The sequence below is a fragment of the Miscanthus floridulus genome, chromosome 1 (assembly GCF_019320115.1).
Source record: "Miscanthus floridulus cultivar M001 chromosome 1, ASM1932011v1, whole genome shotgun sequence".
In the NCBI taxonomy this organism is placed as follows: Eukaryota; Viridiplantae; Streptophyta; class Magnoliopsida; order Poales; family Poaceae; genus Miscanthus; species Miscanthus floridulus.
In genome coordinates this window covers 92,608,313-92,623,282 of record NC_089580.1, presented here as the reverse complement: position 1 = coordinate 92,623,282, position 14,970 = coordinate 92,608,313, and positions in this window count along the sequence as shown.

Sequence of the window (14,970 nt, the reverse complement as noted above, 5' to 3'; positions counted from 1 at the left end):
AAATGTGGGAGAAATATTTTTGCCTGCCCCTCCGTCCGAAGGGTTTGGAACCTTTTGTACTTGAGCTCAGATATCAAGTCACCGTCGGATCCATCCATATCAAAATCCAAATATACAATGTCTAATACTACGTTCGAATCCGGATATTCGAAGTCACTTGACAATTTCCGTTTTCGAATCTAAATCCAAGAAAAAGATTAGCTATTAATATTGGTATATGCATATATCAATTCGTATTTTTTGATCTGTTTCCATCGCTATGCGCGAAGCTCTAACACTAACTGGTTCGCCACGCTCCAAACACCGCTCAGCTCCCTCTAGCTCGCTTGAGGATTTTTTCGAACTGCACTTGAAGATTAATTTAACTAGATAATGCCCCGCGCGTTGCTACGGGAATTTAGTATTGACATGAAAAAAAATTAATAGAGTGAGAAATAGTGAAATCTATAAGAGTGATATTATTTTTATTAGAATCATCGATGGGGTGAAATATATTTTATGATATATGAAAATGAATTATCTATGCATTGCTATCAGAATTAGGATCAATTTTTGAGGAGCACGGAATGAATAAAGCAAAGAATAAAGTAGCATAAACTTATGTTATTTGGTGAACATGTGTTCATATGACAAAAGACAAATAAACTTTACACATTACATCACAACCTTTAATTTAGGTGAACATCCGTACGTTGTAGTTTCACATTGTAGTTGCAGGATCAACGTTTTTTAGGGATTTTAGGATAAAAATGGAGAAGTATAGGAGGCTGCTGAGTGCTGACACCAGGCGGGATGTAGTCATGTCGGTTCCTATACCACTCTGCCGTCAGTTAGACCGTGGATACTCGATCGGTGGCACGGACGTGGCTCCACCATCAACAACAGCGTCGCACCATGGTGTGCAGTGGGCTATAATAACTTTTCTTTGTATGTAACTACAACAATCATTTTTCTTTTCTTTTGACAACGGCAGACCTGCAGACAATCGATAGGAGAATTTAGTCTTTTGTTGGAACAGTAAAAATCAAAATATATGGATCTTTGATTCGATTTGGCATCCTATATACTGGAATATATTTTTCCAAAAAAAATATACCGTCCGGAATATGTATATAATTGATCCGAACAATGATGGAAAATGAACATGATGTATCATGCCCCTGCAGACCTCCGCTGGGCCTGAGCAGCTGGACGTAAGGAACCACGGCCCTGCAGTGAGCTTGGAGCAGCGTTGTTGTTGTTTCCTACATGAAGATGAGAGAGATCCACACCTGCTCGGGCGCTCGGCCATCCTCTGGAGGTTTCGTGGTAGCAGCAACCAGCCCAGGGGGTGCGTGGCCGTCGTAGCAAGCAATCAACCGGCCGACGCAGCACGGAGGAGGGATGGTGGTGTCGTCGTTGCAGACGAAGATACGCAGCACGGAGGAGGGAAGGTGGTGTCGTCGTTGCAGACGAAGATGCATCACACTTCAATGTCATGTTTCCATCTGCTCAACAAGGCGACGATATATACTATCGGTGTGACCCCTCGGTTCCAGGGCAGTTCATGATCTGCATCAATTGCGGTGAGTTAAAATTTACTATTTGGTGAGAGTTTTTCGTTATCTCTTCATTTCGTGATGACCTTTAGTTGTAGCAATTAGTGACCAAACACAAACACAGTGACTTGGTGGGGCTTATATGATGACGTGGCTTCATGAAATTGTAGAAAAATAGGCTAGTGGGGGTCTTCTATTTAGGTCGGTTTCATGGCAGGTCATGGTCTGCATCAATTGCCGTGAGTTAAAATTTACTATTTGGTGGGAGTTTTTCGTTGTCTCTTCATTTCGTGATGACCTTTATTTGTAGCAATTAGTGACCAAGCACAGTGACTTGGTGGGGCCTATATGATGATGTGGCTTCACGAAATTGCAGGAAAATAAGGTAGTGAGGGTCTCCTATTTAGGTAATGTAGATAGTCGATGACAGTTGATTATTCCAAGTTGGTTTACTTAATCAAACGACGGAGTGGAAATAACAACTTTTAGTGCTATATTTTTAGGCCTTTTTTGATATAGTCGGATTCGCGTCTATCCATGTTTGGCCTACGGTTGCTAGACCAGTTGGTCAAACCTCCGGATGGCGTCCCCCATGACCAGAGTTCGAATCCTTGGTTAGGCGAATTTTGGATCGGCGATAAAGAAAAAAACCCTCTCGCATGTCCAGTGTTCCCAAAGCACAGGTAAAATGGACCGACCCTCTCACCGGGTAACGGGCCCCTGTGTGCGGGCGGGGCATGGGGTTTGGGGGTTTTCTCGGACTGGATAAGAAGTCCTCTACCTTAAGCTAAAAAATAGCTCGGGGATGTCTATCCCCGCAGCCCGAGTTTTTTTTTAATCCATGTTTGGCGTGGAGTGGAGTGGAGAGGATTTGAACTAAATTCCACCTTAATCCCAACACATGTGGATTGAGATTAATCGGATACATCAAAACAAGTCCTTAATAGGAATCCTGCACCAAAACAAAGGATTTATAGGGCCATGCCATCTCAGTATTTTTTGGTCGTCAGATCCGATAGGGCCACGACGTCTTGTTTTTCTCGGCCGTCTGATTGTGCCACCGTGATAATCGCGGGAGGTAACATGGACAAGCGTGCGACCGTCTCGCTTCTAGATGTATTGAGGATTTGTTTTTAACAAGAAATGGTGGTGCGGCTCTCCACTTTCACGGCGTGAGCCGCCCTTTGACCTCAAACCACGGGGCTCTCCAATGATGACGGCCTTCCCTCCCTCCTCCTCATGCTGCTTGACTCCGCCTATGGGATAGGCACGTTGCCACCTGACACATGGCGCAGGCGATTGGCGGTTGTTGCGGATGCATGTCTGGAGCACGAGGCCAGGACCGGCGGTGATTCCAGTTTATTTCTCGGCGACAGTCTGCAAGGCCCATGGCACGATGCAGCCAAAGGCCCAGGCACAAGGCAATTGGTGGAGTGTGCTCCCGTGGCCAGGAGGATGAAACCACTTCCTTCCGTGCTCTCTGACGAAGCGAGCAGAGGATTTGGGCGCGCGCCGTGACTACACTTGGCGGTCATGCTCAATTCTTTACCTTAGCTATCGATATTTCAATATCATTGTTGCTTATGTAATAGACTTAATCAAATTTGATCCATGAAGCTCCAATTTTACTCTTTCTGTGCTGATTGCTTGTAAAATATGATAAATAAATTCACTTGCAAGCTACCACACGCTGCAAGACGTAAATGTGTCTTAGCTCTGTTTTCTTAAAATTCTAGCAAGAATCATATCGACAAGTTGTGGTCTGATGGAGTAATAAAAGGGGCATCAGGCATCTGTCTAAATTACATTGGCCTTCTTCATAAACATATAGTCCAGTAACCCTCCATTTGTTTGTTGAAATGACTATTAGAGCATCGCATTAGGGCAATAATCTATGAAAATGCAGATTATGTGGCTACAGCTGGATGCTCTGATACCATGTTATATGAGATGAAAAATACACGTGTAAGTACATGTTGACACTCAGATTTGGCTTGAGTCATAACGCTAAGTAGCCAAATCTATTGTTGAGATGATTTGGTGATTGATGCTTCACTTTGATTAATTCGGCTATGTAACACCCTAGATTTTAGTCACAAGTTAAACTGGGTGTGGACTGAGACAAGATATGTCAATTGGTGATGAAGAGCTTTGGTTCATAATCTTGGAAGTGGTAATAAAGGTGATGAGGTTAAGTCTATGAAAATGAGCCTCAACTTAAACTTGGATGACACCTTTGCTTACATATTGACCCTTTTTAAATGTATGCATGAGTAATGTTCAAGATGCTTATTTCATGTGCATTACCCTAATATCAAGTATCTTGACTATTGGAAAAGTTTCATGAAGTTTAGAATCAAAAAGTCTCATAAGATGATAATTTGTATTCTTGTTGGAATTGCTTTGTTAAGTGGATGATGACTTGTGAGGTCGACAAAACCTAGCAACCTTACTCAAACAACTCTATTTAAACTCTTGGATAAAGGTTATGGAGGGTTTATGTTGAGCAAATGCCAAGAGAATGTCTCAGTTGGCCTAAAACCCTAGTTTAAGAGTTAATCATGTTGCTGCTTTGACCAAGGTGAAATAACAGCTTCTGTACTAGTCGTGAGGTTTGACCTTAAATAAAAGTTGTAGTTTAGTTTGTGTGCTACAAACTTTGTTTTAAGACTAAGAGTCAAATCTGCTTTGAAATAATTCAAACAGAGGCTCAAAGATTGAATCTGCTGCTATTTTCATCCCTAGAAAATATTCTAAGATTAGTGGCAATGATAATTGTCATGTTGCATTCCCATGTTTTCGTTAAGAAATGAGGATTGACCCAAAAATGAAAGTTGGAGTTAACTCCATGGAGAAGAGCTCAGAGAAGTTTGGACAGAGTTTGACTTCGTTTTGAGCATCAAGTTTGAGTTTCCTTAATCGTTGTCAATGTGTTGATGCTGCTGTCTTGGAGGCTAATTACCCATTGATTAAGAGCTCTAATATCCATGCACCCCTAATCAAGTTTGAAGAGGATTAGGAGGACTACAACTTTTCTATAGGCGCCCTGGGCCGAATATGCACCGACTATGCCATTTTGTGGGATCCAAATTCGGAGGAATCATGCCCACCAAGTGTTCGACGATTTGCTTTCGTGGCAGGCATGCAAGGGCAGTGCGCCTCCAGTCCCTCCGTCGCCCTGCCATGTGCCCTCGTGATGATGGGGAGGAGTTGAGCGCTGGTTCTCCCACTCCTTGTGGCTCTCTCACTCGCCCTCCCATCTCGCCTCACTCTCCTCCTTGCTCTGCTGCCGCGGGCGCCATTGCCAAGCCGACCGAGCTCCACCGCCACCGCGTCCTACTGCTCCCTCCTCTGCGGCGCAAGCCAAGAGCGCTACCACCTCCACCTTCACATTCTCCATCGCTGCGCGTCGTTTGCTCGCCGTGCGACCGTCTACAGCCCGCAGTCGCCGGAGCCGGCTTGCAGCTAGCCACCGCCGCCCCAGGTAGCTGGCGCTCATGGCCGAGACACCACAGGCTGTCGCCGCCCCGTCGAGCCTCCTCCTCGGGTGCGTGCGGGCCTAGGCGAGTCCCCAGTGTAGCCACTTGTCGCCGGCGAGCACCCCGTCACCGGTGTCGGCCTCCCCTCTACCGTGCCCGTCCATGCTCTGCTCGAAGGAAGAAGAAGAGAAGGGTGGAAAAGGAAATAGAAACTTTTTGCTGGGTCCAGATGCGAAACCCTAGACTCATGTGAATAGTAGCCTTGGTCTGTGGTTTGTTTTGTGAAATCTACAGGGTTCCTGATGCAAATGTGTTTTTCCTTTATCTGTTAATCTTTTTTTCTTTTATGCGTAATGTGGCTGAAACTTTGAAAATACATAGTAAATTGTAAAAAAAATCGTAAAATAGCAAATTAAGATATTTTGGAATCCTTGTGAGTAGATCTATACAGTAGAAGCATAATATGGCATGTGTTAGTACAAAGTTTTTGCTATAGATGTATATCTATGTTTTTTAGGGTTAAATTCATATATGTAGTTGTTTTTATTGTAATAATTAATCTACTAAATCTGAGCATGTGGAATCAAACCACAAGACGGTGTTGGTGGATAAGTCCCGAAGATGGTGTGCTGATAGACCTATCCTAAAGATGGAAGGACTGAGCAAGTACTAGGATGGGAGATGCACGCCAAGCAAGTGTCATCTAACAAACACTGACCTAGTGTTGAATCCCAGGCAAGCCCGGAGCATTCTAAGTCTCCTACCCTCCCTTTTTATAAATGCACCAAAGTATAACTTTTGTATGATGCATTAGGTGATAGGAGTTGGATGAAACCATTGGTGCATATTCCCTACCTTGTCCACTATATATATAAATACATCTACCCTTACTAGATGAACAGGCTGATCTATGCTTAGCCATGCTTAGACCGATAGAAATCAGGTGATTTCCTATCACCTGCGAGATATAGGTGGATACTCAGTCACGGTTGGCTATATTTGCTATCGTGCAAAATAACTATGTGATGATTATATAAACGGAGACCGGGCGGGATCTTATATGCAAATGGTGATGGTTGGCTATGTTGATCCCATCTGTGTCATTTAAGGACCATCCGTTGTTGGTACTTCTGTCGAGATTGAACACATCCTTTCACTTAGCTGGCCGGATAAGTCATTCCAACCGCAAAGATGAGTAGCTCAATTCGGGCTGGAAATTTGAGATGCATGATGCACACACTAGAGGAAGTAAGGATGTGCGGCGGGACAGGGATTGGCCGTGGGCAGGCTTGGCCTAAGCTACCTGGCACCCGGTTGCCCCCCTGAGTGTGCGGCTCAGCTCAAACCCACGACTATTCCCGAATTGTACCAAAGGTGACCTAAGGCTGCCTTCGCACGGTATGTCTAGGTTTGTGTTATGGATTTCTGCCTAGCTGGTTGCAATCTATTTGAATCGTCGTCTCTCCCAGACAGTGAGAAACTCGACTAGCGTCAACATCGTAGCAAGATGATGAAATATGATGGTTATGCTGATTATATGATAAACTGGATATGGTTACTATTGTGATGCTTAATAATCAAGTGATTGCTATAGAATAGGAGCAAACTTAGCCATAAATAGCTTCACTCAACTTGATGCTAAAATATTGATTAAAACATTGAAAGTAAGGACTTATGATAGTAATGCTTTTTTTTTGCAAAGTTATGTTATCCCATCAGCTCAACCAAATAAGCCTTGCATATCTTTGAGAGTCTTTTTATTTCTCTCCTGTCGGGTAAGTCTAGCTGAGTACATTCGAGTACTCAGGGTTTATCCCACCATGTTGCAGGTGAAGTTCTTGGCCTGCGAAAGTTGGGAGCTAACCGCCAGTGGCCTTGGCGACTCCGTATTTATTTCTCATCTACATGCTTTTGTTGGAGGATGTCATTTGAGCTAGCAGTGTATTTCAATTTATGTTATTGTAATCTTTTCAAAGCTATGTTGTTTCTTCTAATCAGATTTGAACTCAGTATGTATTATTTATTTGTGAATTCAATTGTAATAGTATTTCCGCTGCAAACTCCATGTATGTGATGTGTATTTGCTTAATCTATTACGATCTTGCTTGTGATATGGATTTACCGAGGTCCTTCGTGACATTTGACGAACTATCGGCTTTATATAAGTGAAAGTATGTGCGTGCCAATGTGTTAGCGGGGACAGCCGTACTTGATCTTGTATAAATTAGGCGGTTCTATCACAGGCTACTAAATAAGTGTGTTCATAGTCCCTTGTCAATTAATTGACTCAAGTGGTGAACAATGTGTTGATCACTTAACTAGAGGATGAGACAAAGGATAAAAAGGTAAAGATTAGTATTAGATTATTGCTTTAAGTGCTCATACAGGAATCTGGTGCATGTGTGCAGCTTTGCCATGAACAGAGAGGCATCCGGTGTAAGTACGGGAACATATCTCTAGGTGAATATATGCGTGAAGGAAAAGAAAGCAAGATAACTATAAAAGATGCATGTGCATGCATGACGTTGTTGGACATGCCACATCATTGAACAAGGAACTGACTCTACCACATGGCCCATATCAAGTCTAATCAGCTACTTGCGGTGTGCGCTCGGTTTATGTTATGCTGCTGCAAACTTTCAACAACACATTGACACCTCTAGTGATAAAGTCAAGAACATCAAAAGCTGCTGCCGCTATACTCTACCGCTCAAAGAACTACTGTACTGCTTGGCTAAGCGTACACGAGGATAGATATTCAAGAAGCATCCCATGGAAGGTTACCAAAGTGCTGTGTTGTCACCACGCTGCACCAGATCAGAGGTACAATTTGCAAATACCATAAACTCTCATGTTAATATTCCACATATTTGTTTTAACTATTCAAATCATGGTTATGAAAATCATATAGTACAGCCTATGTCAAATAATATGCATGTTTTTAATATTAATGATGCCTCTAGCGATACAAATCATGTGTATATGTTATCTCATACATCGGCACTGCCACAATCCCAAATGCCGATGTATAATCAGCAAGGCCAAACAAATATCATGAGTTCGACCAATATTTATGAAGCATCACGCCATAACAATTTTGCTAATATGCACCAAGAATTTCACATCTTAGTTCATCAGTAACAAATTATCAATATAGCTTACCACAAGTTAGTACGCCGATGGCCGGTCATAATGGCCGAATTGATGGGATGAGTTTGGCCAATTATTTTAGTTACACGAATAGAGAAAATTTACCTCATAATTTGTCAGCGGCATTGTGCATGCCTTTGGTTACTCATCAAGTCATGCCAATGGATAATGCATATGACCAAACTAATGGCATTTTGGTCAATCATTTTGAGCCACCATTTGCTACACCAAATGCTAATAATACGCTAGAGGATGTACCGTTTGGATTTTCGTCCTCTTGTGCAATACCGAATGCGCATGATTCGGCCACATTTGTCAAACATGGTCGGGTTAAGGAATTTTCAGCAAGTATAAGTACACCGCCATATAATACTGCACCACATATTGTGTTCCCTACATCACCTTAAATTGCCAAAAATTCTCTCTGGTTCATTTTCGGAAATTCATCCTAATGACCAAAGGGTGTCACAAGTTGGTTCCACATCTAGTCAGTCCATGACAGAGCAACATTTAGTGCCTAAAAGCAGTAGGGGGCAACTTGATGAAAAACTAAGATCTACCATGGAAACTATTATAGCTCAAGTACGTAAGGATGTTAGGAAAAATTTGGATGCTTGCATTGTATGGAAAGAAAACTTGTTTTTTGTTCACAAGAACTAATGTCGACTGTTATTAAATTGTCGGCTATCAGTGAGAAAGAGGAAGAAGCTCTGCAAATTAATGAAATTAGCAAAGTCAAAATAATAGCGGTAGATGCGGACAATAGTTTGACTGTTGCTAAAGCCGAACAAAATCATACTTATTCTGAATCCATTATGTCGGTGTTTTGTCACCCGACGAGTGAATTTATACGTGTATCGCGCTGCTCTAGGAAGATGATGGTAGCATCCAAAGACAGAATTATACTAGTTTAGGCTGGATCCCCACGTCCAGTCTCAGAGATAGTTCGAGTGTGTGTTCCTCGGTTGAATGCCCTGAAGTTCTTACAATGGCATATGCAAAAAGAGAGAAAGAGGTAGGAGAGTGGTGAGGGACTGCCCAAATGAAGTCTCGAGAGTCCGTACCCTTGGAAGGGTGCCCTGGCTACCCTTATATAGAGTCCGAGACCAGATTACATAGAGAGATAGGTTCCCCCGACCGAGTGGTCGTGAGCCTGAGGGAGGGGAAACTAGCTAGCTTGGCTTGCAAGGAAGGCCGTCTTGTCTTGGCATCAGCGCACGTCCAGGCGTGGTTGTCGTCATGGTCTTGTGCCCACGTCGCAGCATGGTGTGGCGGGATGCTACAGTGCCAGCCATGACAGCACTGTTGGCATGGTGGCAGCTACAGAAAGCTAATCACCGCCGGTTCCAGAACCCCCATTAACAACGGTTTTGGCCCTCGTTGGTGTATGTCGGCGGTGATCGGCGAACTTTATCTCCGCCGGTTGCGCGCCGGCAGTGATGGTGTTTTACCACCATCAGTCCGGCGTATCATACGGCGGTGATGGTATCTTACCAACACCGGCCCGGTGTACCATACGGTAGTGATAATGCATCCTTCGACGCCGGTCCGGCGTACCATCCGGCAGTGATGATGTGTCCATCAATGCCGGCCCAGCATACCGTCCAGCGGAGATGATGTAACCATCGACGTCGGCTCGGCGTACGAACCGACGGTGATGATGTGACCATCGACGCTGGCCTAGCGTACGAACCGACGGTGAATATGTAACCATCGACGCCGGCCCAACGTACCATCCGGCGATGATGATGTAGCCATCGACGCCGGGTTGGTGTTCCATCCGGCGGTGATGATGTAGGTATCGACGCTGGCCCAGTGCGCCTTCCGATGATGACAATTTGCCTATCATCGCTAGGTCAGCGTACCAACCGGTGGTGATGATGGACCTATCGATGCCGGACCGGCGTACCATCCGGCTATGATGACGAGAACATCAACCAGTGGTTTGTATATATGGGCTTAGGCCCCTTCTCTGCTTGGGCCCTCGGCCGTCGCACCTCGTGCCCTACCCTTAGGGCCGGCACTGGGTGCAGAAACGGTAGTCCCTACCAGATATGTGCACAATTTGGCTATCAATAAGAATAGCAGGTCAAGATCGATATGCGCAGTTAAACATGCATGTGCTGGGTGCAATTCAGTTAAACATGCGTGTACAGTTTGATAGAATCAGTGGTTCATATGCATAATATTTCAGGAGTTCCCAACGTTCCTGCTGATGCTGATCAACATAATAAATCGTTTTTTGGGCGTGCTCATCAGGTTACAGGAAGCAATAACTCTGAAATCGGCAGACATTCAAACAAGGACATCAACAAGACCCTGCAGCAAGGAAATTGTTCGGCCAGAAGAGCGTTCATTTTGGGGCCGAAGATGCATAATTGCTACAGTACACGCCGATGTTCCGAAAACAGAGTCCTAGTCGAGAGATCCGCATTCACAGAAAAGGCCACGATGTCAAAAGATTGCATATATGCCTCGAGGCCATTGGCGATTGTCTCGTCGGACTTCATCTTTTACGCCGCCAATTCATGTGTTATGATATGCTTATCGAGGTATATATAATTATAGTGATCTATGGTTATAGTATAGTTCTCGGGTGTTTATCACATTTCATCTTTTAGATCGGCTTTATAAAATGAATGCAATATTTATTATCAAATATCATGGCTGTATCTAGAGAGTCTTTACCCGTGCCGGCCCTAGGGTAGGGCACGAGGTGCGACGGCCGAGGGCCCAAGCGGAGGAGGAGCTTAAGCCCAGGTATACAAACTCTCAGGTCCTATAGTTCATTAGGTATTAACAAACTAATGAGAAGAAAGACATATAACTGGTCAGGCGGCTCAAAAAGACAACATCGACATTTCTTTTCTAGTTTCCTTTTCCTATGGCCCTCGGGTAGAGAGGAGGCGAGGAGTCACGCTGCATACAGCACACTCTGATAGTGAGTTCGCGACGTGCGCCTTACACACGTGGAGCTGGCGAGCCGCGCCGCCGCGAAGAGGTAGACTACCGGAGACATGGACATGGCGCACGAAGACGGCGACCAAGCAGGGCTCCACGGCAACGACATCTTGATTCTTGGCTTCTTATGAATTGCGATCACCGATCATTTATTTGGGCCCAAGGTATTTTTTTTTCTTTTTATTTTTGATCCAAATTAATTATTTGTATAGTATTCCAGACTTCTAGTATTTTGTACCCATATAGTCATATTTTTCTTCTAATTTATGTGTTAGAATTTTAGAATGTTACCTAAGAAACATTTGTCATGGGTGAGAAAAGAAAACGAATATATTGTTTTTTTAATCTACATTGTTCCTCGATAATTATCATACATCTATAAATATATTGCTTAATCTACATTGTTTCTCGATAATTATCAGACATGTTAAATTAAAAATATGTTATTGAATTTGCTTTCGTTTTGCAAGTAAAATTAGCGTCTATATATTATAAGATTTTATACATGGTCAAGAGGGGCCGTTACGACGAGATCGCCAAAGAGCCCTTAAAATCCTAGGATCGGCACTGATCTTTACTTTGCATACTTGTGTGTTATAAAAATGGCCGAAACATTTGATGAAGAGGCTTAGTCCTGTGTCAGATGTTAGACTTTTATTTAGGCTACAGTAGCATACTCAAAGAAAACATAGACTATACCTATGTCCATTATTTTATTATTGCCCTTGGAACAAATTTAAATATATGGCAGATGTCTATTTATCATTGTCCTTAGAAAAAATATGTATGATGATCTTCCGTCATCGTCCTAAGAATAAATATATGAACATGGCCGATATTTAATTATCACCCTCAGGATTAATATATGTCTGATAGATTGTTATGCCCTTAAAAATATGAATATGGGCGATATGTGTCGACATCGTCCTAAGTCTTAAAGTAAACAATAATAATGATACTTAGTCTTAAAGTAAACAATAACAATGATACCTATAGGACGTCCCTCGTACGTCCATCTGGACGGACCCGGCACGCGCTGCGCGCCGCGCCGCCCGCACCGCCGCGTGCAGCCCACGCCCCGCCTCAGGGGCTAAAGGTGACCTACAGAGACTAATAGGGTGACGTAAGACTAGGAAATGGCACAGATTCATCGCGTCTCCCGCTACGGCCACGCTCCATTCACCAGCCGAGGTCTGTGTGTAGTTGAGCTCTGCACCGACGACCTCCGCGCCACTCCGTGGCATCGAGGTCCGCGCTGGCGTCGAGCTCCGTATGTTTCATGTGTTTCAGATGTATGTTTCATATGTTTCATCTAGATGTTGCATGTGTTTCATCTAGATGTTGCAGAGTAGATCTAGTGTTGCATATGTTGCGATGACTATAAACGTATGTTGCAAGTGTATGTTTCAAATGTTTCAGCTATTTCAGACGTATGTTGCAAGTGTTTTATCTATATATTGCATATGTTGCGGTAGCTATACACATATGTTGCAAGTGTATGTTCTAAATATTTCACCTGTTTCTGATGTATATTGCAAGTGTTTTATCTGGATGTTGCAGTGGCTATACATATGTTGCAAGAATATGTTCCAAATGTTTACCTATTGCAGGCGTATGTTTCAAATGTTGCAGCAAGTGCTTCATGGCTATGTTCGCTTCTCTTATAATCCGTACTTTTTAGCTTGTTTTTCAGTCAGAACAGTGTTTTTCTCTCACAACAAATCAGCCGAAACAGTGTTTTGGCTTGTTTTTTCAGCGAAGCGAACGGGACCCATGTTGCAAGTCTTTTCATTAGCAGCACGGAGCGCATGCAGAGGCAGGGCATGGGCGGTCCCCACATGCATGAGCATGCAACACTACAGCTTCGATCATTCCCACCATGTGAAGGTGTTAAATCATAAACCCACATGCATAGCAGTTTGTACCAAGATTAGACAGTCGATCAGCAAACATGCAAAAAGCTAGCTCTTGCAGTTCAGCTGGGACAACATGTCAGTCTCACATAACCAGCAGGCGGGCTCGCCAAGAGCGCAGCAACAGGTGTGGGCGCGCAAGTGCAGGATGGGCAGGCGCGGGCATCCGGACTGGGGCTAGCGTCTAGACGTCTGGGCGCTAGCCACGCCGTAAAGTAGAGGATGCCTATTTTTTGGCACACAAACTTTGCCAAAAAATACAGGGGCATGTGTTGACACTCAGATTTGGCTCAAGTCATAACGCTAAGTAGCCAAATCTAATTGTTGAGAAGATTTGGTGACTGATGCTTCACTTCGATTAATTCAGGTACAAATAGTGTGTTCATGGTCCCATGCTGATTAATTGACTCAATTGGTGAATAATGTGTTGATCAGTTAACTTAGAGGATGAGACAAAGAATAAAATAAATGTAAAGATCAGTGTTGGATTATTGCTTTAAGTGCTCATACATGCATCTGGTGCATGCATGCAGCTTTGGGTGGCTTCGGACTTCTACAGCCTACGGTCGTGGATTATAAGCTGAAACAGTATTTTTCTTTCACACCAAACCAGTCAGCAATAAATAATCCACGATCGTTTACGACGAAACGAGTAGGCTGCTATTGTTTGCCAAGAACAGAGAGGCACGGGGTGTACGTACGGAAACATATGTCCAGGTGAATGCGTGCGTGAAGGAAAAGAAAACAAGATAACTATACAAGATGCATGTGAATGCATGCCGTGGTTGGACATGCTTCATAATCGAAGTACGTCAGGTCTCATCACCTCTTAAATATGGTTGAGAAGCTGCCACATCTCATGGAAGAAGGAACGGACTCTACCGCGGCCCATATCAGAATTAGGCCACGTTTAGTTGGTGACCAAGTTGGTGCCGACTGATTTTCGCGAAGCACTGTAGCTACAGTACTTGTTCGTTTTTATTTGGTAATAATTGTCCAAACATTGATTAATTAGGCTCAAAACGTTCGTCTCGTAAAGTACAACCAAACTGTGCAATTAGTTTTTTATTTCGTTAACATTTAATACTCCATGCATATACCACAAGTTTAATGTGACGGGGAATCTTCTTTTTACATAGTGTTAAAATTTGCATTTTGGGTGAACTAAACAGGCCCTTAGAGATTTTTATTTGTTGGGTCTCATCCGAGATAGATTCTTGTATGGAAAGTCCAGCCGCCTAGCTATACCTAGTACTAAAGTGGTAAAATTTCTGCCCCCTCTACCTTTTCCTCCCACCTATTAATCCGTGTTGTGTCCATATCTTTTTTTTTCCTTTTCCGTTTCCGTCTCTGTTCCTTCTCCCGCTGCCTTCTCTTTTTTTTCTTCGCTCGTAAGCTGGGTTCCGTACATGAGGTCTCAGGAAAAGTGTATCCTGTCCTCCTGGTGACGTCCGTGACTTTTCTTTGGGTGCTGCCCTTTTTGTGTTTTCTTTTTGTTTCTAATTTCACGATGAAGTAACTTTTCCTTATAAAGATAAAAAAAACTATATAAATAATAAATACAGTATTACAGGTCTATAAACTTTTGACCGTTACTTAATAAATAAATATTTCTATAACTGAGTTGTTGGATTTAATTAGGAATAATTATCATTGTGACATGAATTAGGTGATGGTCAAACAAATCATATATCTTAAACTAAATCTTGAGTTTGTCGCCTAATCTAATCAAACAAATGTTTTGCAAATCTCTATGATATCCGCATATACCAGTGCAACTTTCAACAAGGGTGACATGTGGAAATCGAGACACGACGACACGCCTTGCCGACTTTAACAATATATTAAATTACATATTTTTATGGCTGCTAAAAAGAAGTCACGGAACTTGATATCTAACTCAACACATGGATAGTATGAAAACTAAAG